This window comes from Oryctolagus cuniculus, chromosome 2 (assembly GCF_964237555.1).
Source record: "Oryctolagus cuniculus chromosome 2, mOryCun1.1, whole genome shotgun sequence".
NCBI lineage: Eukaryota > Metazoa > Chordata > Mammalia > Lagomorpha > Leporidae > Oryctolagus > Oryctolagus cuniculus.
Window position 1 is genome coordinate 101938886 of NC_091433.1, and position 26777 is coordinate 101965662.

Below are 26777 nucleotides of genomic sequence, written 5' to 3' on the forward strand. Positions count from 1 at the left end.
AAATATTTTTTAAAGAAGCAATGAATAAATATGGATTTCTTCTTTCTGTGTGCTGCAGTTTCTCTTAAGAATGCCTTTGGATGACTATGTAAATTTTTTGTCAAAATTCTTTTTGAACACCAATGAGAGCCTACCTCTCCTTCCAAATACCCTAAATCCAGGGGAAGTTTCTAGTGGTGGGAACCAGAGAAACAGCAGGGAAAATTCGACCTGTTAGCATTGATGGTGCTAGGGTATGGTGAAGCAGGCAAAAAGGCAGGAAAAGAATGGAACACGCCTCAGATTTCTGAGTGCTACCGACCTCATGATACAGATGGATCTTTGGGACTGTGATTGGTACCACCATGGTGCCATTTGTCACTATGGAATGCAAACAGAAAGAGAAAGAGGCTAACGTTCACTGAAGACATAGAGGAGGAGTCCAATAAGAAGAGAGAGCTGTGCTGGTTTAGGAAGGAATAAGACACTGATGACTTGTGGAGGAGACAGAGGAGCTTAAGCCAAAGCTTGCAATTGTCTTGGTTTTTAGGATCCCTCAACTCTCATACACATTGCAAGATGCTTCTACGCCAAAAGAAATATGCTTTTGGTGTACTTCATTTATTTTATGTAAATCCAAACAATTTTTTTTATCTTTTATTTAATGAATATAAATTTCCAAAGTACGACTCATGGGTTACAATGGCTTCCCCCCCCATACCGTCCCTCCCACCCACAACCTTCCCCTTTCCCACTCCCTCTCCCCTTCCATTCACATCAAGATTCATTTTCGATTCTCTTTATATACAGAAGATCAGCTTAGTATATCTTAAGTAAGGATTTCAACAGTTTGCTCCCACACAGAAACATAAAGTGAAAAATAATAGATGATTTTTTTTAAATGATGATGAAATCAGATCAGACCTCTTGTCATGTTTAATCCCAGTGAGAGTCAAGTTGGGAATTGATAATTTCTTTTTTTTTTTTTTTACAGAAGATCAGTTTAGTGTACATTAAGTAAAGATTTCAACAGTTTGCCCCCCATAGAAACACAAAGTGAAATATACTGTTTGAGTACTCGTTATAGCATTAAGCCTCAGTGTACAGCACAATAAGGACAGAGATCCTACATGAGGAGTAAGTGCACAGTGACTCCTGTTGTTGACTTTACAAATTGACACTCCTGTCTATGGCATCAGTAATCTCCCTATGCACCAGTCATGAGTTTCCAAGGCTATGGAAGCCCCTTGAGTTCTCCGACTCTTATCTTGTTTAGACACGGTCATAGTCAAAGTGGAGGTTCTCTCCTCCCTTCAGAGAAAGGCACCTCCCTCTTTGAAGACCTGTTCTTTCCACTGGGATCTCACTCACAGAGATCTTTTTGCCAGAGTGTCTTGGCTTTCCATGCCTGAAATACTCTCATGGGCTTTTCAGCCAGATCCGAGTGCCTTTAGGGCTGATTCTGAGGCCAGAGTGCTATTTAGGACATCCGCCATTCTATGAGTCTGCTGAGTATCTCACTTCCCATGTTGGATCACTCTCCCCTTTATTTATTCTATTGGTTAGTGTTAGCAGATACTAGACTTGTTTATGTGCTCCCTTTGACTCTTAGTCCTTTCATTATGATCAATTGTGAACTGAAATTGATCACTTGGAATAGTGAGATGGCATTGGCACATGCCACCTTGATGGGATTGAATTGGAATCCCCTGGTATGTTTCCAACTCTACCAATTGGGGCAAGTCAGCTTGAGCATGTCCCAAATTATACATCTCTTCCCTCTCTTATTCCCACTCTTATGTTTAACAGGGATCACATTTCAGTTAATTTTCAACACTTAAGAATAACTGTGTGATAATTACAGAGTTAAACCAGTCATATTAAGTAGAACAGACAAAAAAAAAATACTATGAGGGATAATGTATTAAGTTGTCCATTAACAGTCAGGGCTATGCTGATCAAGTCACCATTTCTCATAGTGTCCATTTCACTTCAGGAGGTTTCCTTTTTGGTGTTCAGTCAGTTGTCACCGATCAGGGAGAACATATGGTATTTGTCCCTTTGGGACTGGCTTACTTCACTCAGCATGATGTGTTCCAGATTCCTCCATTTTGTTGCAAATGACTGGATTTCGTTGTTTCTTACTGCGGTATAGTATTCTAAAGAATACATATCCCATAATTTCTTTATCCAGTCTACCATTGATGGGCATTTAGGTTGGTTCCAGGTCTTGGCTATTGTGAATTGTGCTGCAATAAACATTAGGGTGCAGACCGCTTTTTTGTTTATCAATTTAAACTCCTTTGGGTAAATTCCAAGGAGTGGGATGGCTGGGTCGAACGGTAGGGTTATCTTCAGGTTTCTGAAGAATCTCCAGACTGTAAATCCAAACAATTTAAAAAGTATCTAAAGTGCAGAATCATGAAGCAAGACCCCTACCTTACACCTTACACAAAAATCCACTCAACATGGATTAAAGACCTAAATCTACGACCTGACACCATCAAGTTACTAGAGAACATTGGAGAAACCCTTCAAGATATTGGCACAGGCAAAGAATTTCTGGAAAAGACCCGGGAGGCACAGGCAGTCAAAGCCAAAATCAACTATTGGGATTGCATCAAATTGAGAAGTTTCTGTACTGCAAAAGAAACAGTCAGGAGAGTGAAGAGACAACCGACAGAATGGGAAAAAATATTTGCAAACTATGCAACAGATAAAGGGTTAATAACCAGAATCTACAAAGAGATCAAGAAACTCCACAACAACAAAACCAACAACCCACTTAAGAGATGGGCCAAGGACCTCAATAGACATTTTTCAAAAGAGGAAATCCAAATGGCCAACAGGCACATGAAAAAATGTTCAAGGTCATTAGCAATCAGGGAAATGCAAATCAAAACCACAATGAGGTTTCACCTCACCCCGGTTAGAATGGCTCACATGCAGAAATCTAACAACAACAGATGCTGACGAGGATGTGGGGAAAAAGGGACACTAACCCACTGTTGGTGGGAATGCAAACTGGTCAAGCCAATATGGAAGTCAGTCTGGAGATTCCTCAGAAACCTGAAGATAACCCTACCATTCGACCCAGCCATCCCACTCCTTGGAATTTACCCAAAGGAATTTAAATTGGCAAACAAAAAAGCGGTCTGCAGCCTAATGTTTATTGCAGCTCAATTCACAATAGCTAAGACCTGGAACCAACCTAAATGCCCATCAACGGTAGACTGGATAAAGAAATTATGGGATATGTACTCTTTAGAATACTATACTGCAGTAAGAAACAACGAAATCCAGTCATTTGCAACAAAATGGAGGAATCTGGAACACATCATGCTGAGTGAAGTAAGCCAGTCCCAAAGGGACAAATACCATATGTTCTCCCTGATCAGTGACAACTGACTGAACACCAAAAAGGAAACCTCCTGAAGTGAAATGGACACTATGGGAAACGGTTACTTGATCAGCATAGCCCTGACTGTTAATGAACAACTTAATACATTATCCCTCTTAGTAGTTTTTTGTCTGTTCTACTTAATATGACTGGTCTAATTCTGTAATTAATACACAGTTATTCTTAAGTGTTGAAAATTAACTGAAATGTGATCCCTGTTAAACATAAGAGTGGGAATAAGAGAGGGAAGAGATGTATAATTTGGGACATGCTCAAGCTGACTTGCCCCAAATGGTAGAGTTAGAAACATACCAGGGGATTCCAATTCAATCCCATCAAGGTGGCATGTGCCAATGCCATCTCACTAGTCCAAGTGATCAATTTCAGTTCACAATTGATCATAATGAAAGGACTAAGAGTCAAAGGGAGCACATAAACAAGTCTAGTATCTGCTAACACTAACCAATAGAATAAATAAAGGGGAGAGTGATCCAACATGGGAAGTGAGATACTCAGCAGACTCATAGAATGGCGGATGTCCTAAATAGCACTCTGGCCTCAGAATCAGCCCTAAAGTCATTCTGATCTGGCTGAAAAGCCCATGAGAGTATTTCAGGCATGGAAAGCCAAGACACTCTGGCAAAAGATCTCTGTGAGTGAGATCCCAGTGGAAAGAACAGGTCTTCAAAGAAGGAGGTACCTTTCTCTGAAGGGAGGAGAGAACCTCCACTTTGACTATGGCCTTGTCTAAACAAGATAAGAGTCGGAGAACTCAGAGGGCTTCCATAGCCTGGAAACTCATGACTGGAGCATAGGGAGATTACTGATGCCATAGACAGGAGTGTCAATTGGTAAAGTCAACAACAGGAGTCACTGTGCACTTACTCCTCATGTAGGATCTCTGTCCTTAATGTGCTGTGCATTGAGATTTAATGCTATAACGAGTACTCAAACAATATATTTCACTTTGTGTTTCTATGGGGGGCAAACTGTTGAAATCTTTACTTAATACATACTAAACTGATCCTCTGTAAAAAAAAAAAAAAAAGAAATTATCAACTCCCAACTTGACTCTCACTGGGATTAAACATGACAAGAGGTCTGATCTGATTTCATCATCATTTAAAAAAATCATCTATTATTTTTCACTTTATGTTTCTGTGTGGGAGCAAACTGTTGAAATCCTTACTTAAGATATACTAAGCTGATCTTCTGTATATAAAGAGAATCGAAAATGAATCTTGATGTGAATGGAAGGGGAGAGGGAGTGGGAAAGGGGAAGGTTGTGGGTGGGAGGGACGGTATGGAGGGGAAGCCATTGTAATCCATAAATCGTACTTTGGAAATTTATATTCATTAAATAAAAGATTAAAAAAAAGTATCTAAAGTGCTTAAATTTGTTGTTTATTTAATTTATGTTTTTGAAAGGCAAAGAGAGACAGAGAGAGAGCGCGATCCATCAGTTTGTCATCATTTTGTTCAATCTCTGAATGGACTGGGTTAGACATCAACAGGGAGCCAGGAGTCCAACACAGGTGTCCAGTGACCCAGGTGCCAGGGACTAACCACTTCACCTCATGAGGATCAACAAGAAGCCTGAATTGAGAGCAGAGCAGGGCCTTGAACCTGGGTGTTGTTCCAAATGCTTGTCCTCAGTATCTACGGTTTGAAAAGCTTAGCGCAGTTGATTCATTGTTCACCTACTTACTAAAATGTATTTGTACTCTCAAATGTATTTGTAATCCCCAAAATCTGCACAGTGCCTTTGCAAGTCATCCAGGGACACAAACAGGGAGGCGGGTGAGCACTCTGAGTCGCCTGACACACACTTTGCCAGCTATTCTTCTGGTGATCTATCTAGTGCCACATTTCTCCCATTTTGTGCTTTTTGTTGGCTAATTCATTTTTATAATGGCCCCAAGCACAGTGCAGACATACTGTCTAGTGTCCCTCAGCACAGGAATGGTGTGTCATGCCTTAAATAGAAAATATATACCTCATTTTTTTTTTTTTTTTGACAGGCAGAGTGGACAGTGAGAGAGAGAGACAGAGAGAGAAAGGTCTTCCTTTGCCGTTGGTTCACCCTCCAATGGCCGCCGCTGCAGCCGGCGCACCGCGCTGATCCTGGCAGGAGCCAGGAGCCAGGTGCTTTTCCTGGTCTCCCATGGGGTGCAGGGCCCAAGCACCTGGGCCATCCTCCACTGCACTCCCTGGCCATAGCAGAGAGCTGGCCTGGAAGAGGGGCAACCGGGACAGAATCCGGCGCCCCAACCGGGACTAGAACCCGGTGTGCCGGCGCCGCAAGGTGGAGGATTAGCCTATTGAGCCACGGCGCCGGCTATACCTCATTTTTTAAGATTCATTTTATTTATGTGAAAGGCAGTTACTTAAAGAGAGAGAGAGAAGTAAAGATAGAAAGAGATAGATCTTCCGATCACTGGTTCACTCCCCAAATGACTATAATGTGCAGGGCTGGGCCAGGCTGAGGCCAGGAGCCAGAGTTCCATCCAGGTCTCCCATGTGGATACAGGAGCCCAAGGACCTGGGCTTATATAAGCAGGGAGTTGGATTGCAAACAGAGCAGCCAGGACTTGAATAAGTGCCCAAATGGGATGCCGGCATTGCAGGCGGCAGCTTAACCCGCTACGCCACTATGCTGACCTGAAAATACATACTTCAGATGACCCTCATATGGTATGAATCACACTGCTGTTGGCCAACAGCTCAATGCTAATGAATCAACAATATGCCTTCAACAAAGCATCCTTAAATAGACAATATACATCATACAACAAGGCTATGTATTGATCAGTTGATGAAGATGTGGCCAGAAGCTCATAGGAACCAATCCTGCCCTCTCTTAGGAAAGATGGCTAGATAATCAGGACTTCAGTGTTTAAGCAGACATTGTAGAACACAAATACTATGGATAATGAGAATTATCGGTAGGTGTTTGAATAACAATACATATAAATTGAAGGAAAATATATACTTTTATTTCCTTCTTAAACAGCCCAAATTATTTCATAGTACAATTTCTCAATCCCCTCCAACTTCATTAACAGTTCCCCTTTGATTTTCATGGGATATTTTATCCACAGAAACTGCTGGACGCAGAATATCAATGAGATATGACATCATCACTAAAAATGGTACAGGAGCTGATAGTGAGACTGAAACACTACATTGTCCCACAGATACACGGAGCATTCCATGCTGCCCTTGGAAATTTCAAATATCCTGCAGCATCTCAATGAGTTTGCTGTGGTGGAAACTATGGGTGAGAACTACGTTTGTAAACAGTGGGTCTAATAAAGAAAAAATATAGAGTGAAACTGAATGTTGCATTTAAGGGGTAACAAATGTAATCACATTTCCAATATGGAAAAACAAACATATTTATGAGAAACTGCAAAAACAATAAGGCTGGAAAGTGAGTTTTGAACTAGCAGATGAAAACTTTGAATGACATTTAAAAATTTTTTTATTTTATATTTTAAATGTCTGAGGGATCTTTAAAATGTTTGTCACAGTGGTTAAAAGTGCTTGGGAGGGGCCGACACTGTGGCATAGTGGGTAAAGCCGCCACCTGCAGTGCCATATGGGCGCCAGTTTGATTCCCAGCTGCTCCACTTCCAATGCATCTCCGCTATGGACTGGGAAAGCAGTAAAAGTTGTCCCAAGTCCTTAGGCCCCTGCACCCACGTGGGAGACCAGGAAGAAGCTCCTGGCTCCTAGCTTCGGATCAGCGCAGCTCTGGCCGGTGTAGCCAATTGGGGAGTGAACCAGCAGATGGAAGACCTCTCTCTCTCTGCCTCTCCTTCAAATAAAATTGAAAATAAGTTTTCTAAAAAATTCACAGAAAAAAATACATATCATGAAAATAAAGCTTCGCATGGGTTTCAGCTTGTTGGGTACCAGAATAAACTTACCTTTCAGTTCTACTTTGCCATGAACTTTTGGAAGCACCCTCATAAAAGAAAGCCAAAGAATGTCTTAAAGGGGGAGGAAGGGATTGGCAAATCTGTACATAGCTATTTGTGTACCATTTATAGATATACCCATGCACACAGAGAGATGCAGTCACTGTGTGTGTGTGTTTGTATGTGTGTGTTTTATTAGCTTTTTAGGAGCATAAGATAGTAGCCATGAAGGATTCATTCAACTGGGAAGAAATTAGAGGCAGGGAGACCAGATCATTCAATAATCTCAAGTGCAAAATTTTTTTAAGATTTATTTTATTTATTTGAAAGAGTTACAGAGAGAGGTAGAGACAGAGAGAGAAGTCTTCCATCCACTGGTTCACTCCCCAAATGACTGCAATGCTCAGAGCTGCACCAATCCAAAGCCAGGAGCCAAGAGTTTCTTCCTCGTCTCCCAGGCGGGTGCAGGAGCCCAAGGACTTGGGCCATCTTCTACTTCTTTTCCAGGCCATAGCAGAGAGCTGGATTGGAAGAGGAGCAGCCAGGACTAGAACCGGTGCCATTATGGGATGCCAGTGCTTCAGGCCAAGGCTTTAACCCTCTGTACCACAGCACCGGCCCCTCAGGGGCAAGTTGTTAAGAACCTGATCCAAAGCAGCAGAAGTGGGAAGGAACGTTTTCACAGATGATGCCAATAAAGAATTTAAAGGGCTTAATTGGATACTAGGGTTAAAGGGAAGTGTGAGTACTCTTTGATTCCCAGCTTCCTACCCGATGAGCTACATGGAAGATGATACCTTGAATCAAGCTATAGCCTACCTATCCTTTAGGATCCTTCTCACTGATGTTAGCTCAGAAGGATAAATTAAAACTCAGTGTTCGTCGAGGGGATGAGTAATCTTTAATACTACTGCTGTTAAACACTGCTGGTGTGCGTAACCATTTAGTTTTCTATCAATGCCAAAGCATATTGAGTGCCGATGGCCTGAAATAGTGCAGCTTTTTAATGTGTGAGGGCTGTAGGTGCTATTTTCAGATTTTGTTTTAAGTCAAGCCTTATGAAGTCAAAGCTACACCCCTTTTCTAAGATGACCACACAAAGGTAACAGTTGTTACCCATCCTCTCTCAGGATCCAACACTGCCGGTTAAAAAATCGAGATGGGGCTTCCTGGGGGACAAGCAGGTAGGAGTGGGTGGGGAGGATGAGGAGTTTGGTCACAAAATCCAAGGAGACCTGAGAAAGAGGCCATGGTGTAGCCCACTGAGGAGACATTGTCTTAGAGCAGGGTTAGTGCCCTGCTAATTAGTGCTAGAGAGGCCAAGTCCTCCCTTTGAGCGAACCTCCCTTTGCTATAGGGGTCAAGGGAAGGGAACCAGAGAAGTAGAGGAAGAAAAACCAGATTTTACCAGGGGAAGACAGTGTCTGAGCAGAAGCTGCATGGTGCCTGCTCTAGTGCCAAGGGCAAGTGAAGGAGCAGAGCTAACACTGCTCATTCACCTAATATTTGCAGAACCAGCAACACAATGGATGACATCCTTGCTCTGATTGATTCAAGCAGAACAAAGAGACACCTAGGAATATAAGCACTGAATAGTTTAAAGATATCCACTTCCTTATCGTAGTTAATAGATGACGAACATTTGTTGTTATTGCTTCTTGCTGCTCCTTCCCCCTCGATATCCTGGATGCCTGTCCCATTGGGTTTTGCCCATGTTCCTTCCCAACAAGGATTTCCTGATCAGCCCTTGACAAACACAACACTCCCACTGCTGGTATTCTCCAGCTTCCTCCTCAGCTGACTTCTCCCTGTAACTCTTACTATCATCCTGTATGGTTTATTGTCTGTCTCCTCCCTACCTTGCAACAGAAGGTCTGCCCTACAATACCTGTGCTTTTTGGATTGGGACTTCCTTCCTTCCTTGAAAAAAAGAGTTATTTATTTATTTATCTATCTATTTATTTATTTTAAAGTCATAGAGAGAGAGAGAGAGAGTGAGTTTATCCATCCTTGTGTTCATTCCCTAAAAGACCATGATAGCCAAGGTTGGGCTAGTCCAAAATCAGGAGCAAAGAACCCCATCTGGGTCTCCGACATGGGTGGCTGGAAACCAAGTACTTGAACCATCCTCTGTTGCTTTCCTACTCACATTAGCAGGAAGCTGGATCAGAAGTGGAGCAACGGGGACTTCCACTGGTGCTCTGGTAAGGTATGCTAGTGTCACTAGTGGAGGCTTAATCCACTGTGCCACAATGCCCACCCCTGCATTGGTGCTATTTCTCAGCACCTGCAACAGTTACTGCCATAGATGAGTAGAAGACACTCCATAAATATTTGTTGAATGCAACTACCACTTTGTTAAATGCAACAACAAAAATAAAATTTAAAAAACCACTATATTCCATGAGGGCCTATTTTAAAAGGAATATTAACGTGGTTTGTGGTATCACTACATTTCCTCAGAGCAACTGGGATCTCAGCCGAGACATGGAGAGGAGAAGAAACAAACTGGAGGAGGCAGCAGGGGACACCAGGCAGAGAGAAGGAGGGAGCAAAGGCCAGGTAGGAAGGGCCCTGAGCAGGCGGAAGCGGTGGCCGACACAGGAACAAAGCAGGAGAGCCAATTCCTGCCAGCCATAATGGCAATTGTTTTTGGAAGTGCTGTTGGCAATTGTCAAGGAAGCTTTAAGCACAAACCCTACATTGGGTTTTAAAGCACAAATCCAGTGGCTCGGGCCATTGTGCATGAGCGGGGGGTCCTCATTCTGCTTTAGGACGCTCTCTTGGTGGAGTGTACGCTGACCCCCTGGGTTGGCAATTCGCCAGCTGTTTCATCTCAGCACTTCTTTTCCTTCTTGAAAACAGAGTTTTGAAGAACTTTCATGTAAGCGGGTTGTGTCTTACATGTTTACCAGATGTGAAATTAGAACGGGGACATTTAAAAATACTCAATTCACTTAAATTCGTAATAAACACTGTAAGGCAGGTGGATGCTCAGAGCTGTTCTGTGATCAGCCTGATGCAGTATCACAGGCTACACAGGCCAGAGAAATCGTGAGTGTACGCTCAGGAGAGGAGAGCCAGAAAGCCGCATTGCAGTGTTTCCCCCTAATGCAGCCCAGAGCCCAGGGACATCTAAAACTGCAGATAGTATGAATCCCTATATATACTATGTTTTTTTCCTGTACATACATGCCTCTTATAAAATTTAATTTATAAATTAGGTACAGTGATATTAACAATAATAATAGAACAAGTATAATCTTGTCCTGGAATAACTTATCTAATATTTAGGACTTATTTCTAGAATTTTCATTTTAACATTTTCAGACCACAATTGACTGCCAGTAATGGAAACTCAAGAAAGTGAGAATTTAACTAAGGTGGGGACTATGCTGAGAAATCACACTGTGACCTCAGGAACCCTTTCTGAGAGGGTCTGAGGATCCTGGGGCCCATGGGCCACACGTAAAGGCCTCCTGCTTCCCCAGTGTGGAAAGCCACCAGTCGACCTACAGACAACCCTGGGGACACCCTCAAACAAAGGACAGTCTCTTCCACAAGTGTGCTGGGAAACTGGATCTCTGCATGCAGAGTATGAAACATGACCCTGCCTACACCTTATACAAAAATCAACTCAACATGGATCAAGGAGCTAAATCTATGGCCTGATGCCATCAGATTACTAGAGGAGAACATTGGGGAAACTTGACAAGATATTGGCATAAGCAAAGACTTCTGGGAAAAGACCCCAGAAGCACAGGCAATCAAAGGAAAAATAGATGAAAGGGATTATATTGAACTAGAAAGGTTCTGCACTGCAAAGCAAACACTCAACAAAGTGAAAAGGAAACCAACAGAATGGGAGAAAATATTTACAAGCTATGAAATTGATAAAGGATTAACATCCAGAATCTATAAAGAGCTCAAGAAATTCAACAACAACAAAACAAACAATTCAGTTAAGACATGGGCAAAGAACTTGAACAGGCATTTTTCAAAAGAGAAAATTCAAATGGCCACTAGACACATGAAAAAAATGCTCAGAATCCCCAGCCATCAGGGAAATGCAGATGTAAACCACAGTGAGGCTTACTTCACTCCAGTTAGAATGGCTCTCATACAGAAATCAATAACCAATAAATGCCTGAGAGGATGTGGAGGGAAAGTTTCCCTAATTGACTGTTGATAGAAATACAAACTAGTGGAGCCATTGTGGAAGACAGTATGGGCTGGCGCCGCGGCTCACTAGGCTAATCCTCCGCCTTGCGGCACCGGCACACGGGGTTCTAGTCCTGGTCGGGGCACCGGATTCTGTCCCGGTTGTCCCTCTTCCAGGCCAGCTCTCTGCTGTGGCCAGGGAGTGCAGTGGAGGATGGCCCAAGTCCTTGGGCCCTGCACCCCATGGGAGACCAGGAGAAGCACCTGGCTCCTGCCATTGGATCAGCACAGTTTGCCAGCCACAGCGCGCCGGCCACGGCGGCCATTGGAGGGTGAACCAACGGCGAAAGGAAGACCTTCCTCTCTGTCTCTCTCTCTCACTGTCCACTCTGCCTGTCAAAAAAAAAAAAAAAAAAAAAAAAGGAAGACAGTATGGAGATTCTTCAGAAATCTGCAAATAGACCTACCATATGACCCAGCCATCCCACTCCTGGGAATTCACCCAAATGAAATGAAATCAGCAAATAAAGGAGTGATCAGTACCCCTGTGTTTATTGTCGCTCAATCCAAAAGAGCCAAGATATGGAACCAACCCAGAGGCCCAGCAACTGATGACTGGATAAAGAAAATTTGGTACATGCATGCTGTGGAATATTACTCAGCCATAAAAAAAGAAAGAAATCCCGTCTTTCACAACAAAATGGATGCAACTGGAAATAGGCCAGTCTCAAAAAGACAATTACCATATGTTTTCCCTCATCTGTGGTAACTAATAGAGTATAAAAAAAAGTAATGTATAATAATTTGCATTGAAATCTGCATAAAATTATTCCTGTGCATAAACTGTAGAGAGGAAATGACTTAAAGTCTAAATGAACTCAATCATTATCTTGTAACCACACAGGACATACCAAGATGTTACATTTCATTGGTTCTATTTCATTGAAAAAAATTATGGATGATTAATTGACCAAAAAAAAAAACTGTATATGGATGAAACCTTCATTTATACATCAATTACTGTTTATAGTCATCGTGCATAATCCCACTATGGTACAGTCTTTTTGCTTTTTACTTGTTAATTTTTTTATTTGGTGAAATATTAAGCCTTTTTACTGTAATATAAATTTCATATATGTTATCTCAAAAATTAAAAAGGTAGAAGAAAGGAGAGTGGGAGGGAGGCAGGAAAGGAATATCATTACGTTCTCAGACTTCTATCTACAAATCATATTGAATCTGTTAAAATTTATTAAAATTAAAAATGGAAAAACTGAAAAAAAATACAACGCATAAAATTCAAAGCCCTGACAAAATCTAAGGCTGTCAAGGATGTGGAGCAACAGGAGGATGGTCCATCTCTCCTGGCATTTCGAAGTGGTACAGCCATACCGGGAAGAAAGTCTCGCCATTTCTTTGAAAACTAAAGATGCTAATACCTTGTGACCCAGAAATTGCATTCCTTGGTATTTACCCAAATGAGATGAAATCTTACACCTGGAGGAAAACCTTCACAGGCATGTTCATTAACGCATTTATGTAAACGTTATTCTTAGCTGTCAAAACTTGTAATATAAATGCCAAAATTTGTATGTAATGTATGTAACTGAAGTGTTCTTTAACATGCAGCTGTATAAATTGTAACACGCATATCAGAAAAAGAATGCTCTTCTGTTAATATAAGCATCCTGTGGATTTTATCAAAGTAAAATCACTAATGTGTATTTTTTCTTCTATTGTCCCTCACTGACTCAATAAACAGGAGCACTCTCCACAAACCATAGGAACTGGAAAGAAAAAAAAGGTAAGTTTTAAGAAGTATAAACCTTTTCAGAACAAATTATGCACCGTGTCTCTTCACTACTGTGACCATAAGTTACAGCTGCATTAAAAGAACAGAAGATTGATGCGTTCCTCTGATGTTGTGACACGTCCCAGGGTAATTGGCTTCCCTTAGCCAAGTCACTCAAAAATTTAAAGCTACTGATGTTTGAAACATAACACATTTTATTTCGGTAACTTTAGTGGAGGGGAGCTCTGTTGCTTGTTGAATTAAGAAATGTATGGCTATCTAAATTGTGTTATTTAATAAATAAATTATAATCAAACCCAATGATGTAAGAATACTCCTGGTGGCCGGCTCACTACGCTAATCCTCCGCCTGCGGTGCCGGTACCCCAGGTTCTAGTCCCGGTTGGGGGACCAAATTCTGTCCCGGTTGCTCCTCTTCCAGTCCAGCTCTCTGCTGTGGCCCGGGAGTGCAGTGGAGGATGGCCCAGGTGCTTGGGCCCTGCACCCGCATGGGAGACCAGGAGAAGCATCTGGCTCCTGGCTTTGGATTGGCGGAGCGCACAGGCCGTAGTGGCCATTTGAGGGGTGAACCAACAGAAGGAAGACCTTTCTCTCTGTCTCTCTCTCTCTAACTCTGCCTGTCCAAAAAAAGAAAAAACACTCCTGGGAAACATGTATTGCTTTTAAAACATGTTAGATAAGATATAGAAAGATGTTGAGGAGAATAATTTGAGCTAAACAGGAAAGCATCAGTCAATTTAGTATTTCTTTTGAAAAACTGCATGCAGTTTTTAAATTTGATCCCAAGTTTTCACTTTTGTATTCACGCTTCTGATGTTTCTTAATTTAGTACCATTATTGTCCATTAGTTTCTATAGCTAAAGGTATTTTGTGCAATGTCTATCCTTGTCTAAAAAATAATAAAATTGCAGTAGGTTTTCGACTGCCGAGATGCAATGGTGATTTCTAGCCTGCTGTAATTGTGTGTCTGCACTGGCTGCCTCACCTTAGAATGATTACGGTTTTGTGAGAGATGATAAGAAATTGCAGTGCTAATCAGGGAAAAATTACTGAGCAGTCAGGTGGGTCTTAATTAATTACATTGCCAGCTTGTTAGGGAGATGCCTTGGAAAAGGTAATCAAAGAAGCATCGCATATGGGCTATTTGTTCACTTAGGCCTATTTTTCCAATAGAGATTATTTGACTGGTCTCCAGTGCATCTCCACGTCCTCTCAAGGATTTGGACTGGAATTAAACGTCCTTCTGGCAAGTCTCTTCCTGGGTGGAAATAAACAAAGACCAACCAAATGAGAACACACACAGGCTCTGTGTGTGTCCAGAGCTTTCAGCAGCATGGGGACGAGACTCCATCACTTGTGTTCCGCAGAGACTCAGAGGCACGTGGGAGAGCGTAAGAGTGGGAAGAGGACAAGCTTGGGGTGTGCCCTGCTGGGAGCCTGCTGTCCTAGGGGAGCAGCAGGTGGGCTACTTGGTTACATGTGATTGGTTCACAGGGCATCTTTGGTTCCATCCCTTACCTGGAAAAAAACATAAGGCAGCGAGAGCAAACACCTGTTCTGACACTGACTTCTATGTCCATAGACCCCAGAATTGAACCTGATGGACAACTGGTCCTCAACAAATTGTTGTTGCATGGATATGATAGAAATCAGAACATCATCTGCTCAGATTTCCTGATCTACCAAATGGGCCTACTCCCATTCTTTAAATAGCAGCTCTTGGTTGTTTGTTGAATGATTACCAGATGTTCAATTGCCACAGGCACTTTGAAGTCATTATCTCCAAGTAGCCCCAAGACAGGAGACCATTATTTGCATTTTACACATGGGGAAACCACTTCAGAGTCCTTATCCTGCCCAGGGGACCTGACCCAGGGCGATGCACTTCCTGTCTCTGCAGCCCTTCAGGGTCCTCCTCTTCAGAGGGGATTAATAGGAACCCTTGCATCCACAGCTTGTTATTAAATCATTACATTGGGAAGAAGAAAACTCCTCTTTGGGGCAAAAATGCCAACCATCAAGTATAGAGGAAAACTGACAGTAGCAAATCTGTCACCCTACAGGTAGGACCTACAGGTTGAGATAAAAAGAAGTTCCAGAGAGAGGGCTGGAGGAGAGAGAGCCTCAAAGGATGTCCACAGGAATTCCCTTTGAATTGGAAAGGAGCAGCATGTCACAGCAGGAACAGCCACCGCCTTCACCCAGGCATCCAAGTGTCACTGTGTGCATCCAAGTGAACCTCACCCGGGATGGGAAAAGCAAACATCACATGTGCTGGGAGAAAGAAAAAGCCAAGGAGGGGGGAAAAAAAAACCAGACAGACACAATTGGAGTCTATTCCAAATCAAATCATGGAAAACAACAGACTAGCCCAAATTGAGGGATAGTTAACAAAATAGATAGTCTGAATTCCGCACAAATGTGAAGGTCACATAGCACAAAGGCACCGAGGGGCTGCTCCAAGTTACAGAGATCGAGGATGCACAAACGCTAAATATAACAGAGGAGCCCCGGGTCAGACACTGCACAAGCAAGCATTTTGTTTTGTCTTGTTTTGTTGCTTTTTTTGTTTTGTTTTGTTTTGTTTTTGCTATGAAGGACATTGGAAGGACAGCTGGTAACAGTTCGAAAAATTCTGAGATTCAGTAATAGCATTGTATCAGTCTACTTTCCTAATGATGATAACTGAACTCTCGTCTGTGACAGCACGTCCCTGTTCCTAGGATAGGAAATGACGTATTTAGGGTCCAAGGGCATGATGTGTGTGACTTACTTCCCACCAGTTCAGGGAAGCAGCTAAATAGAAAGAAGGTGTAGGTCTTAGGGGGAGCCTGGGAAACTGGTATTATTTATGTGATTTTTCTGTAAGTCTGAAATTTTATCAAAATAAAAGTTGAAAATGAAAGACAAAAAAAAAAAAAGTGCTTGTCCTGAGGACTAAATGAATTATTACTAAGGACTTTGGATGTAGGCCTTAAAATGTTTGGAGTGAACATCGTGGTGACATCGGTTTAGCCGCCACTTGAGCCCCTTGCATCCCATAGTGGAGTGCTGGTTTGAGTCCTGACTCCTCCCTCCCACACCAGTTGCCTGCTTGTGCACCTGGGAAGGCAGCAGACGATGGCCCAAATACTTGGGTTCACGCTACTCACAAGGCAGACTAGGGTTCCATCTGGCCCAGCCCCAGCTGTTGCAGGCATTTGGGGAATGAACCAACAGACATAAGATTGCTTTCACACTTTCTCAGCCTTTTTAAATCAACCAATCAATCTAAAAATTTCAATATTAGTGATTAGATGTAATCAGTACATCACCAAATTAGGAAATGGCAGAGTGACTGACTTGTCAATGGCCCTGAAGCCCCACCCACACCTTAACGCCATCATTCAGATTTTAGAAAATCCAATGAGATAACGGATAGGAAACATTTTTTAAGTGATGTCCTTTTTAAAAAAAAAAAAGATTTATTTATTTGAAAGGCAGAGTTAGATAGAGGGAGAGGCAGAGGCAGAGAGAGATAGAGAGAGAGAGGTCTTCCATCTGCTGGTTCACTCCCCAAATGGCTGCAACGGCCATGGCTGGGCCAGGCCAAAGCCAGGAGCCAGGAGCTTCATCTGGTCTCTCAAGTGGGTGCAGGAGTGCAGGGGTTCAAGCACTTGGGGGCATGCTTTGCTGCTTTCTCAGTCACATTAGCAGAGAGCTGGATTGGAAGTAGAGCAGCCAGGGCTGGAACAAGTGCCCACATGGGATCCTGGCACTGCAGGCAGCAGCTTAACCCTCTATGCCCCAGCACAGCCAGTCCCTGGAAAGCTCTTAACATAATCTGTGAAGTGATACACCTTTGTGAATGTTTGTAAATGAGCTCGGATTTTTGAGTGCAACCCTAAGCTGACTCTCCAATAAAATAAATAAATCTTTATAAAATGCATGCGTTATTGTGAACACTGAGTACTCTAGTGAATGGGACAGAAATTCTCTTCCCCTGTCACCCCTACCATGGTATGAAAACTTGGACTCAGACTTCAAGGCCACTGAGGGCTCCTGCACAGACAAGAGCTGCCTCTTCATCAGTATCTTCTCTAGGTGAGGGCAGAACCTGAGTGGCATGGTGACCAAGATGAAGATGCAGAGGACAAGACAGTTAAGAGGATCTATCCTGACTCCGTCCACAAGTCCACATGTCCCACAGAAACACTTCCAGCACCTGTCTCCCCTGCTTCACCGATACCCAGCCCTTCTCCTGAGTGAGAAGGTGGGCTTCAACTGCCTCCCCCGAAACCACTCCAGAAGGTCTCCTGACACTGGACGCCAGCCCGTGGCCCACAATGAAATAAAGTTATTTTCCCATAGAAAAAGAAAATAGATTCCGCAATGCTACACTTAGAAAACGTTTACTGTTTGTTCATCCTCTGCAGCATCCCAAGTGCTTCTTGGCTGATAGCTTCCGGATTTAGCTGTGCACCAATGCGATGCTGCAATTTCCTAACACTGGAAGGGATTTCCCTGTGAACGCATAGCCCATGGGGTAAGGTACTGGGGCAGCATTGTTTGTGAAAGGAGGGAAGGAAGCGAACAAAGAAGGAAGGAATCCATGCTTTTATCAGCAAATGTGCAAATGGATAGCAGGAAGTGGATTTCTGATTGCTCTCTACTTGTCTTAGTAAGTTAATTCTTTTGCTGTTGTTTTTTTATTTTGTATTTCATGAATTTCTCACGAACCTATAGGCCTACAATAAATAATCTCCTATTTAGGGTTCCTGCGAGCAATTAAAATAAAAGATGTCAAATATTTTGTTTACCTTTACATTTGACAGAAACACTCTTCTGTCTTGTTTTCTTAGGTTTATCAAGTGGCTTTTTGATTTCCTTAGGAAGCAATAGATTAAGTCATTTTAGGCCCCAGCCCCCTGCATTGACCACCTTGACTATTAATAATACACACACTCTACCTGGAATTTTGCAACAGCATATTTGTCTTAAGGTGGTAGTTTTTCTACAAGCATACAGTTAATCGTTTGGCCTCTCTTCTTTAACTCATTAAAATGTATTTAAGGTACTGAAGACATCAACTGTTGCAGCATTTATGCAAAAGGGAACAGAAAGTATATAGAACACACATACACCATAAGAAGTGTGAAAATGCATTGTTTTAAATTTCAAGGTAAAGTGTTGTAAGCATGACCAGTCTCTTACGGATAAGGAAATCTGCTAGATACCCACTTTACAGCACTAGGAGAAACACTTAAAAATAAAAAGATTTATTTATTTGAAAGTCAGAATTACGCAGAGAGGAAATGCAGAGAGAGAGAGAGAGAGATCTTCCATCTGCTGGTTCACTCCCCAATAGGCTGCAACGCCTGGAGCTGCGCCGATCCGAAGCCAGGAACCAGGAGCTTCTTCTGGGTCTCCCACATGGATGAGGGGGCCTAAGGACTTGTGCCATCTTCTACTGCTTTCCCAGGCCATAGCAGAGAGCTGGATGGGAAGAGGAGCAGCCAGGACTCGAACCGGCGCCCATATGGGATGCCAGCACTGCAGGCAGCGGCTTTACCCGGTAGGACACATTGCTGGCCCCAAGAGACCCTTTTAATACACTGTATATGCTTCCCACAGCAAACCTGGAAGCTAAGTACTGTTGGAAGCCACTCTGCAGAAGGCGAGAGGGGGCCCTGAGAGCTTAAGAAGGGCTCAAGGCCCCTCTGAGGTAAGGGTAGGGACTTCCGGCAGCTTGCACACCCCCGCCCCTCTAGCTGCAGGTTTCCATTAGGTGTGTGTGTGTGTGTGTGTGTGTGTGTATGGGGGACTTTTACTGTATTTCATGATTGTGGTCTCTAGTTCTGTTTAGACACACACTGTTTCCGCGGGCAGTTCTGCAAATTCCAAGTGTCAGAAACGTTAACACAACTGGGGAAATGCTGAGCGTTGTCAGCCCACACTTGAGATGGAGCCCAGTGACTTTCACTCGTCGGTTTCCGTTGAATTCCAGTGCTGTTCTGATTTTCCTGGGAACTCCCTGAGGAAGTTCGCCCACTTCGGAGCCGGTATTCCGGAGCGCATAGTAGGCTCTGAATGCAAGCTGATTGAATTGGATAAGCAATTGTCCTCGTCTAAAAAGCCCCAATGAGTTAAAGGAACGTTCTCGGGGATTTTTAAACAGCGCGTTCAGGGAAGGATCCGTGTCACCGAAACGAGCGTTCTGCGGGGGACCGAGGGTGGCGGGTGACCTACTTCAGTCCCTCTGGGATAGCCAAGGCTTGGAATATCACCCAGCCCAACCTGGCTCCCCTGCCCCCCGCCCCTCAAACCCGAACGGCAGCGCTCTGAGGCCCGGAAGAGGACCGTGCGCACGTGCCCAAGTTCAGAGGAGCGCGTTTACCAGCTAACAAAGAACGGCGCGAGCTCGGGTCCCAAGACCAGCTGCCACTACCTCGAGAAAATACGGAGTCCAACGGTGACAAATGCGCATTCCGCGCGCAAGCAGACTGACACCCGATCCGCCGCACGCCACGGCCCCGCCCGCGGGCTCCAGCTGCCCGGCCCGGGGCGCTGGTTCACCACGTGCCCCGCGGGCAGCCCTGGGTGGCTCAGCCCACAGAACTTTCCTGTCCCTCTCCGGGCTGGAGGCCAGCAGTGGGGAGGGGTGGGAAGGTGGGGGCCTCCCTGGAGCTCCATCGCCGAGCTTGGCGCACGGCCTTTCCCAAGTGGAAGGTGGCCCGCTCCCGGGTCCATCTTCAATCCTCGGACGCCGTGGAGAAGCTCCCGCGAGCGAGGGCCCGGAGGCAGCGCGGAGCAGGGCGAGCTTGGTGGAACAAAGGGAGAGAGCGGGCCGGGGAGGATGCTGTGCTGCCCCGCGCCCCGCCCGGCCGCCTCCTGGGCGCTGCCTGGCGCGCAGGTAGCCGGGCCTTGGAAGCTGTGGGAGGGTGTGTGTTGGAGCTGGGGACACAAAGACTGACTTCCGCGGGTCCAGGCTCCCGGGCTCTCCTCCCCTCTATACACAGCCCGTTCGCATTCCTGCATCCCAGCTGCCAGCGGGGACTCCAGTGGTACTCGGGTGCTAGGCGCGGTGCCAGGCAGGGGCTGTGCAGGTAACCCACGGAGGAACTAGGGGTGGGTGGAGGCGGCGGCTGGGGAGAAACATGCCTTTTTAGGTAACCGCGCCGCCCCACGCAGCCCAAGTCTGCAATCACTCTCCGCAAGAGGCAGGGCTCGGCGCGTAGCCGGGGGGCGCCCCGCCTGCGCTCGCCCGCGGTCCGAGCTGTCGGGCCCAGGGCGCGGGGAGGGGGGCAGTGCAACTTCCCAGTGCCCGCTGCCCACCCGCTAGGTGAGCCCAGGCCAGGAGGGGGGGAGGCTGGAGACGACGGGGGAGGGGAGGGCGAGGGGGTGCGCGCAGCTTGGGGGCGGGGCGCGGCACAGCCTCCGCGCCCAGGCCGGGAGCCGCCGCCTTGTCCCGGAGCTGGGGGGCCTTGGTCCCTCCAGCCGCCCGCGCCGCCGCCGATGCCAGGAACAATGAGGTGCGCGGCACCGGGCAGAGCGCAGCCCCGCGCCGGCTCCGAGGCCGAGCCGCCCGCCGCGCCCCGCCGCCCGCGCCTGCAGCTGCCGGCTGTGCGGAGCAGCCTCGGCTCGGGGGACTGATCCCGCTGGGCGCCCGGGACGCGAGCGCGGGGTCGCTGGCAGCAGGACCGGAGCCGCGAGCTCGGAGGGAGTCTGCAGCCCCCAACTTCCGCGGCGCCCCCCACCGGGGCGGGGGGTTGTCCCTGCTCCAGAGGGCGTCCGTGAGAGTGCGCGCGCCCGAGCGAGCGGCTGGCTTGCCGGGGAATAAAATGTGACACGCACGTCTCCCACTCGCGGCGCGGCGCGGCCCGGGGGAGCGCGGAGCACAGCGGTGCTGTGCGCTTCGGGGCGCGGCGTGGGCAGACGGCAGGTAAGGGAGGCGGGCAGGGTGGGCAACGCTTTCCTCGCTGTCTCCGCAGCCTGTGCGCTGCTCTACGAGGAGTTAGGCTCGGTGACAGGGAGCCTGAGCTGTGCTGGGGGAACTCAGCTATTTTGACTTTGGAAGGGAGTGAAGATTTTTTTTTTCATCACCTTTCTTCAACTTACCCTCAACACAAAACTGCACTTCTTGGGGTTTCCAGTTTGCCCTTGATTTCTGATGCTCTGTGGCTCTCGTGGCTAGCGGCAGTAGGAACCGAGACCTGGTGTCTCTTGTTCTGCCCTGGGCAGAAAACTCCGCTTGTGGCCTGTCTGACTTCCCTCTGTGAGCAGCGTGGTCATTTGATGGGTTCTTGCGTCCCGGGTTAGTCCTTCCTCGTCGTCTGGATTTGATGGTGTCGGCGCTAGGGGACAGAGTGAAAAACTCGTGGTTCGCGGCGAGGGATGCCTTCTAAAGCGAGCTGAATAGTCCCTTTTGGAGAGGCTGTGCTTTCCAGGAATTTAAATGAGACTTTTTGCGGTTGCCTTCCAGGTCTATTCTCCCGGTACGGTATTTGTTTTGTAGAACTGAAACTTTCTGGAAGCCGCTTTGTAATCTGAGAAGCACTTTTGGTGGGGAAAACAATGCTTGCTTGCATGGGGGGCGGGGGAGGGGGGGACCTGTCGTCTGTTTTGTTTTGTTTTGTTTGGGGATGAGAGGTGACCTGCTGACAACTTGGTGAGAGGCAAACCTTATTAGGGGCAGGCAGCCGAGGTCTCCTGGACTTGTGCGGTCCGACCGCGAAGGGGGCTGGCTGGCCTTCCACGCCGGAGACCATCTGTTTGCGCGCGGGAGTCCTTGGCGGGCTTGCCACACATTTTGGGTTGAAAGTACTTTCTGCACTTTAAAAAAAAAAAAAAAATAAGCCCCTTGTGGGTTACTTGATACCTTCAGTTTTTTTTTTTTAAATTCTGATAGACATTTTTTGGGCCATTTTGAAATATAATTTATGACTGAGAAAGAATTCCAATAAAGTGCTGTGTTATATGTCTTCCTGCTGCCGCAGGTTCAGGGTTAGCACTACTTTGAAAGGGAAACACGATGTGTGGCCTTGAACCAATCTCCATCCATTCCTCTTCCCCCCACCCCATTATTTTTCTGGAACTGACAAATAGAATTTTTTACAGCCCTAGTCGCCTTGCTAGTTGTACTAATGCTGTAGTGGTGACTGGATATTGTGGTCAACATGGAGAAAAGCCTAAAATAAATAGGTGGGTTGCCTTGAGTTTCACAGTGAGATTATAAAAGACCGGGTTCTTGGTCCACTCCTTTTTGCAATAGGTGTGCATAGTAGTGTCTTGCGTTTTTGGTTGGGTGTGGTTGACGCATCTGGAGTTTGCAGCTCAGTCTCTTGTAGAAATTGTGATTGGAACATTTGCTCATAGTAGGCTTCCGAGCTTTCGGAGTTTAGAAGAAAGGTGGAGACTGTTCCTGGAGATCAGAAACCAGTGTTTGGTGAGTTTATTATGTGGTGCATGTAGCTATGAAGTAAAGAATTGAGGATATATAGACCGGATAATTGCAAGGTGAAATAATGTAACAATTGAAAATATGTGAATGACACTAGGCGGGGGGAAGGAAATCGATCATCTATGTTCCGTTTCTGATGAGGATAATATTCTGAGGTGGGAACCCATGTTGAATCTAGGAGGTTGGGGCCACGCTGGCCAGCGAGATTAATTAAGCAGTTGAAGGACTGCTGAGAAATTCATGCACATGCTGGTTTGTGGGCTCTTTTCTTTCTGAGCTGACTTCAACGTGTGATATGCCAACTGAAATTTTATCTTCTAGGTCTAGAATTTGTCCAAGCATTTCTCAAGTGCTTGCCTTCTCATTCTTACGCTTCTGCACCTCCTGCTTGGGTAAATAAATGATGAATTGCTTTATAAGTACTTGGAGATACTTGTCCTCTGGGAAGCTTAATTAATTTGTGGGTTTGCTGCATCTTTCCTGATATTTTGAATAAAAACGTCTTATGTGTGATAATAAAGATAGTCTTTTAGATGTAGTTTTTTTTTTCTTTAAGTATATTGTGTTATTCTCTGTCAATGATGTTTTTACCCTTTCTGGATCTGCTTTCATATGAGCTTAAAATGTAGTTGCTTAAACAGAATTAAGTACTTTATTCAACAGATGGTGTCCTCCTGGTAAGGTGTATGTTAAATTTTGATGTTTTTCATCATTGAAAGTTGAAAGCTCATCCTTTTAAAGAGAACTCTGGGATGAAATTCACAAATGACTGTAAAAGAGGTGATTACAGGGACTGGGGTCCTGGTTTTGGAATCAGCGAAGGGCAGGTGCATATTTACAGAGACGTTTTCAGTGGTAAACCCCAGCTGCTGACATCGGGGCCAGGACTGGATGGGCCATGGAAGATGAGCTCCCAGGAATGGATTTTCACACTTTCAGTTTCACAGAGGCTGCGGTTTTTCTGGAAGTCTTCCTTGCTACTTGGAGAGGTTTGTGTGTGAACCGCTGGTACCTGCACCACGCAGAGGCAGAAGTGCTGGAGAGTTAGAGATGTATTCCACCTCTGAACAAACCTGGTATCTACACTGATCTGAAACTCTCCACCCCACCCCGCCCCATCTTGGTTTCCATATTGATGGAGCATGCTTACAATTCAAACAATGTACTTGGAACCTACCCTATGGGTGAAATAGTTTTAAAGGGCGAGAGATGTGAACCTGGTAGTCCTAAGTTTGCACAGGAGATGATGGTCTGGTTCAGCACCAACATCAGTCCTAGCCCTGCCACTTGGTAGAAGCCAAGTCCTCGCTGTTGTCATGTTGCTGTCATGTCTCGGTCATCTTCCAGTTCCTGGCTGGTCTGGTTTGGGGGAGGAATTCTGCTGCTGATGGCAGTGACTTGGATGCATGCTGCCCTGTCTGGGGTAACACCCTCTAAGAGTTGTTCTGTGCCCTTCCTGCTTCTGCCAGCCCTGGGGTCTTCAGTAGGAAAGAATTCTGAATTCAAGCCGTGCATGGACTTGAAATCACTAACAGTGTGATGGCTGGATTTATTGCTTTGCATGGACCTTCTTAGAGAGCAAAGCAGCAAGGAGAGCTGCTGGCCAGTGCCCTTGCAATGACCAATGAATCTTGGCCTGCGCCAGAGCTCTGTTTTCAGGGCGATGAAAGGAAACTTAGATCAAGTCCTCTCCAAGATGTTTTCTGGTGCTGGGGTTCCTTAAAATTGGTAATAATATATCCTGACATACTTACAAGCTTATTCCTAGGCAGCCCCAGGAAAGAGTTAAGTAATTCAAAGAAGAATGATAGCAACTGATGGGCAAGTACTGTGCACCACACCCTGCCATTTACTTTACATGGATGGTCAAAGTGCACTTTAACCACAACCCTGGCAGGTGTTAGTATCATCCCCATTTCACAAATGAGAAGAGGAAGCCTCAGAAAGGTGAAGTGCCTTGGCAGACCTGGGATTGAGTCTGGATTTGGTGTCTGGAGTCTGAGTTGTTAGACTACAGCGCACTCAACAGAGCAGTGGGGGTTACTCCATTGTTGTGTCTCGCCAGATGTGGACAGAGACCAACTCCTCGGCCGAGGACGTGAATGACGGAAGGGAGCCCTGTGGACAGAAAGCGTGTATGTATCAGAACCTGGGAGCAGAAGAAAGGCTTACCCCACCACTTAAAAGTGGGCCACGGCATTTGGAAATCCAGGCAGTCAGTATTAGAATGAAATTCTGGCTGGAATGGAGGGTGTCATATCACATGAAATTTCCAAGGGAAAATGTAGGCTAAGATTCAAGGGAATTATCCGCCTGCTTTGAGTTATTGGGTTGGTGAAGTGAGCGGGCTCAGAAAGCAGTCTCCTGGGACATTTAGAAATATACTGGCTAAAGCATCAGAGAATATGCCATCAAGAAAAACCCTGCCGGATCTTGATGAGCAGCCTCTATTTTCGGGAGTTTATAATTCACACATTAAGTTCTACTCCAAGCTGCTTCCACGCTTTGACCCTGAGAGGGAAAATGCCTGATTCAATTTAAAACAATTGGTTTTCCGTTTTCAGATTATACAGATTTTTCAAGTAGAGGTTTTTGCATTTTGGTAATTGTTGCAATTCCTAAAATGACTTAGCTGTAAATTAAATTTGGGGAAGAGTGAATCTCTTAGATAATCTAATGGCTTTCACTATTCAGAAATAAATGTGAAAAGTAACTTCTTGAAAATGTAAGGGGGACTTTTCTGAAATGTAAGAACACTGCTATGTGCTGACAAACTATATTTATACTACTGGCCACAAATGGGTAGGAAAAACGTACAGTTGCACTTGTTTTCTAAGTGCTAGAGTTAACCCAATTACAAAATAAGTGTATGATCAAATGAAGAGGAATCTTGCTATGTAAGTTCTATTTTAAATCTGGGAAAAATCTATTCCATTAGAAATCTCCATATGAAAAAGAGGATTGTCTCTTTTTTAAAGATTTATTTATTTATTTGAAAAGCAGAGTTATAGAGAGGCAGAGGCAGATGACAGAGAGAAAGGTCTTCCATCCACTGGTTCGCTCCCCAGATGGCCACAACAGCTGGAGCTTCGCCAATCTGAAGCCAGGTACCAGGAGCTTCTTCCAGGTCTCCCATGCGGGTGCAGGGGCCCAAGGGCCAGTGCCATCTTCCACTGTTTCCCAGGCCATAGAAAGCTGATTCAGAAGTGGAACAGCCAGGACCCGACCCGGCGCCCATATGGGATGCCGGCACTGCAGGCGGTGGCTTTACCCGCTACACCACAGCAGCAGCCACAGGACTGACTTTTAAAAGCGTGGGACCTTGAGTTAGGAAACCTGAACATTAGTTGTTGGGATTCACAGTGGTTGAACAAGATCAGACTGGGAGAAGAACATCCTTCCTCCAGCATTGCTTATCTCCGAGAGAGTTGCATGTTCCATATTCCATGTGGGTTATGGGGTGCAAGTAAAAATTGTTCAGAGTTTAAATTTTGCTCTGAAGGTATTCTGCAGGGCACATATATGGAAAGTTTGCTTTTATGTATGTGTGTTTCTGTGGTTGAGTGTGTAGTGTGCGTATTTGAAAATGTGATGGCAGCCGCTGGCTGGAGAGGTGACTTTAACTGTGGAGATTAACTCCCGAGAGCAGAGCGACCTCCAGCTGAGCGTCCAGGGGGACTGGCCCAGGGCTGCCCACCGGACTCCTGAGACTGAGCTGCCTGCCATGTCTCAGGCCACTCCGACGCCTAGGTGACTCGGGCCTTCCTGGAGAACAGGTCACGGTTTCCCTGGGACACGGCGCCCTCTCATCTCTATAGAGAGAAGGTGAAATTTTCATTTTCTAAACTGTTCTATCCTCTAGATCCTTAGGTAAGTTTTTGAATAATTGATGAGTAAGTGGGTGCTGGACAAGTGCAACCTGGTTTCCTTTTAAAAATAGATTAATATATGTGCACCATGTGTAGGTAGGTTATAATTTTCATTTGTCAAAGGACACTTTCTCCCTTTTGGGTCACTGTGTAGTTAAAAAAAAAAAAAGCATCCTCTTCTGCCTTATGTTAAA

At 45.3% G+C, this 26777-nt stretch overlaps 1 protein-coding gene and 1 long non-coding RNA gene across 12 annotated transcripts in view; one reads left to right on the forward strand and one right to left on the reverse strand.

Annotated features, from left to right (window-relative positions):
• Positions 1 to 18517: 18517 nt before the first annotated feature.
• Positions 18518 to 21480, reverse strand: LOC138848545 (uncharacterized). Its single transcript, XR_011386436.1, has 2 exons — positions 21373 to 21480; positions 18518 to 18750 (listed from the first exon to the last, which is right to left on the reverse strand). It is a non-coding gene; the product is annotated as an uncharacterized lncRNA (long non-coding RNA).
• Positions 19896 to 26777, forward strand: part of ST6GAL2 (ST6 beta-galactoside alpha-2,6-sialyltransferase 2) — a 76127-nt gene continuing 69245 nt past the window's right edge. The window contains exon 1 of one of the 11 annotated variants that reach the window (XM_017339285.3): positions 19896 to 20167. The gene's annotated coding sequence lies outside the window, so the exon portion shown is untranslated. Of the gene's footprint in view, positions 20168 to 20196; positions 20361 to 20444; positions 20597 to 20682; positions 20787 to 20812; positions 21197 to 21608; positions 21750 to 22215; positions 22456 to 22487; positions 22700 to 22727; positions 24850 to 26777 lie in introns of those variants that run through there. The other 10 variants (XM_051834815.2, XM_008253020.4, XM_070068695.1 and 7 more) reach the window with 10 other exon arrangements.